Source organism: Erinaceus europaeus, chromosome 18, assembly GCF_950295315.1.
Source record: "Erinaceus europaeus chromosome 18, mEriEur2.1, whole genome shotgun sequence".
NCBI lineage: Eukaryota > Metazoa > Chordata > Mammalia > Eulipotyphla > Erinaceidae > Erinaceus > Erinaceus europaeus.
In genome coordinates, this window is record NC_080179.1 from 7,736,005 (window position 1) to 7,738,913 (window position 2,909).

Here is a 2,909-nt window from a genome sequence, read left to right on the forward strand (position 1 = left end):
AGTTGGGGAGGGTTTGGGTCCTGGAACATGATGGCAGAGGAGGACCTAGTGGGGGTTGAATTGTTATGTGGAAAACTTAGAAATGTTATGCAGGTACAAACCATTGTATTTTACTGTCAAATGTAAACCATTAATCCCCCAATAAAGAAATAAAAAAAAAACATATGATCTTAGGTAAAAGTTTTGAAATGAGACACAAAAAATTCAGATCAAAAAGAAACAATGTGGGAGTTGGGCGGTAGCACAGAGGTTTAAGCGCAGGTGTCACAAAGTGCAAGGTCAGACATAAGGATCCAGTTCAAGCCCGTGGCTGCCCACCTGCAGGGGAGTCACTTCACAAGAGAGATAGACCAGAGCACTCAGGACTAGACCTAGAAACTCAAAGCTTCAGAAATGAGAGTTCTTTGCAGAAACAGTGTGCTGTTTCCCCAGCCCCTTACTACTAATTTTTAAGTGTACTTTACATATATATGTAAATATATATATTAAATATTTCAACAGTGAGAAAATGTTTCCCTGAGCTAAACACTGACAATTTTATGTATCATAACAAATTTGCATTTTCAAATAGCTTCCCAGAAATTTTAAAATGATTTGCAAATATACTCTTAAGTTTTAGGGGAGCAGAATTGCAAAGCAACGTGTTTTATATAGAAAGACAATTTAGTCATTTTTCTTACTGTTTACCCTACAATTTTAAAGGGAAATAGTTGAAAAATGTATAAATTGAAATTATACAATTGTATTTTACATAAATATATATTATGGAGATATATAACCTATATATTTTATATGAAGTTATGATTAATGTATATATAGTATTTCATGTAGTAGATGGTATATACAAAATAATACATATATAGACGTGTGCTCTTAGAAACTGAAATTTTTTCAGCATACACATAAATGAATATGCATACACTTCTAATATAAATTGATATGAGGCCCGGGGGTGGTACACTCAGAACAAAACATGTCACCAGGCGCAAGGAACTAAGTTCAAGCCCTTACCCCTCACCTGCAGGGCAGAAGCTTCATGGGCAGTGGAAGAGGACTGAATGTGTCTCCCTCTTTCTGTCTCTCTTTTCCCTCTCTATCTCTCTTTCTGTCTCACCTATCTAAGAAAAGGAAAACAAACAAACAAAATAGGTCACTACAAGCCCCTAGAGTTTCTGTGGAGGCTCCAAGTCCCAGTGATAACCTGTTGACTAAAAGAAATAAAAAAGGTAAGTAAGTAAATAAATAAATAAATGGCTATAAAAAAGACTGTAAAATGATGAAACATTTTGAAAATTGTTACAATTCAGTCTGATTATACATTTGAAGTCTTAAGTGCTTAGATTGAAGGAACATATGTTTTGTGCATTAAAAGGTTTGAGACAGTCAATCAATTTTTCTCCTCTCATATTAATTAAATAGTGATTTATGAGACTAAAAGTTAATAGAAGTGTACATCAACACCATTCCCACCACCAAAGGACTGTGTCCCTATCCCCTCACCCCCACCCCAGCCATGAAGCTGAACATCTACTCTCACCCTCCACCCAGAAATTTTTACTTTGGTGCCCTACTCCAAACTCAGTCAGATCTTGCTTTGAGCTTCCCTTTCCCATTCATAAACAGAACATTTTACTTATTCTATGATACACAACTTCAGGACGGTATTTTTAAATGAAGTTGTCGGACACTCCCACATTTTGATCCAAATTTCATTTTTTGTTTTCAGAAATAAATATGAAAAATTAAGTTGAACCATGGCAATAAACAAGGTTGTTATGCTTATTTAGTAGGTAAATATTTGTCAATTTGAGTATATAGCATTTGCATTTTCTTCTCTCCTTTCTCTTCTTTCTTTATTCCCTACATTCCTACCCTTCCTTTTTCCCTCTCTCCCTCCTTCTCTCCCTCCTTCTCTCCCTCCCTTCCTCCCTTCCTTCCTCCCTCCCTCCCTCCCTTCCTCCCTCCCTCCCTTCCTCCCTTCCTTCCTTCCTTCCTTCCTTCCTTCCTTCCTTCCTTCCATCCTTTTTTCTTTTTTACTTCTCGACTTATCACTGGGACCTAGTGCCTGCACTAAAAACCACGATGCCCAGAAGCCATTTTTCCTTTCATTTATTTATTTGTTGGTTTATTTAATTATTTTTTATTTGATAGGACAGAGAGAAATTGAGAGGGGAATAGGAGACAGAGGAGAGAAAGACAGCTGCAGACCTGTTTCACCACTAAGGAAGAATCCCAACTGTAGGTGGAGAGTAGAGTGGGGGCTCCAGCCTGGTCCTTGGGCACAGTACTCTGTGTGCTTTACTGAGTGAGCCACCACCCGGCTCTTATATTTTCTTGATGAAAGGTATACTAATCAGTGAAAGGGAAAGAGTAAACCAGAGCATCACTTTGCCGGTGAGGTGCTGGGGAGCAGACTCAGGACCTCATGCTATCAAGTCCTACAGCATCACCTGTACCACAGTGTGTTTTCTCCCATCCAAGTACTAACCAGGCCCGACCCTGCTTAGCTTCCGAGATCGGACGAGATCGGGCGTTTTCAGGGTGGTATGGCCATAGACGTGATTGTGTTTTCTATGTTTATATTTTGAAGAATGAAATTATTTTCTCACATAATGAATAAATCAAAACAACTGAGTAAAGCTTAATGATTTATCAAATAGCCTTCAAAGATGTATGCCTAAAATCAGAGATAATGATTTTAAACATTCAGATTATATGTGCTTTATTTCATTTGACGTAATCCTTTGTCTTTCAAAAACAAACTTATCACTCCTATGGCACATTCAAAACTTAATAGCCTCATCAAATCACTTATCTCCCCATGCTTCTGCTGTAATATTGGAGGAATCTGAATAAATCTTATCTCAAAGGGTACAGCTGCTCTCAAATAGCATAACTAATGAATTGCC

General features: G+C 37.6%; 1 pseudogene; it reads right to left on the reverse strand.

The window, feature by feature from the left end:
* Positions 1-2,435: 2,435 nt before the first annotated feature.
* Positions 2,436-2,558, reverse strand: LOC132534444 (5S ribosomal RNA; annotated as a pseudogene).
* Between the last annotated feature and the right edge of the window lie 351 nt (positions 2,559-2,909).